Source organism: Malurus melanocephalus, unplaced genomic scaffold, assembly GCF_030028575.1.
Source record: "Malurus melanocephalus ecotype Western Australia unplaced genomic scaffold, MMel_1.1 scaffold_2150, whole genome shotgun sequence".
In the NCBI taxonomy this organism is placed as follows: domain Eukaryota; kingdom Metazoa; phylum Chordata; class Aves; order Passeriformes; family Maluridae; genus Malurus; species Malurus melanocephalus.
In genome coordinates this window covers 8,580-9,184 of record NW_026625382.1, presented here as the reverse complement: position 1 = coordinate 9,184, position 605 = coordinate 8,580, and positions in this window count along the sequence as shown.

The following is a 605-nucleotide window of genomic DNA, read 5'->3' as shown; positions in this document are numbered from 1 at the left end:
CCCGGCACTCCCAGTCCTGGCTAAACCTGTCCCAGGAACCGGCCAGGCCTGGATTGAGTCACTGCTGGCACGGTGACACCGGGAGGTGCCCAAATCCCACCGCCCCCGGTGCCAGCTGAGGGCAGGGAAAGTAGAAAATCAGGATGAGAAAGCACAAAATTTGGATTTTTCACCCATGGGGCTCGGTGAGCTGGATCCCAGCACCACGATGGTGGGGAACTGGTTTGGCTCAGGACTCTGGTGTGGCTCAACCCAGGACAGGGGGCAGAGCYGGTGCCAGGAGCCCAAAATCAACAGCGAGCGCCTCGCACCCAGCCATGGTCTGGGRTGTGCCCCACATCCCCTTGGGAAGGAATGATGGAGCAAAGCTGCTCAAAACCCYRCAAATTTAGGGTTGRTTGCYCAAAAATCCCCATCTCCTCCCRYGTTGGCTGTCGGTTCCAAAGGATGGGGATTTTGAGCCAAAACCGYGAGGGGAAAACGTCCATGATGTCCAGGAGCRCCGGCCAGGTCTCGGTGGCGGTGGGGACGATCTGGGAGCTGGGCAGGAGGAACCCATAGCGGCCCAAATCCCTCAGCTCCAAAACCCCACAAATTTAGGGTTG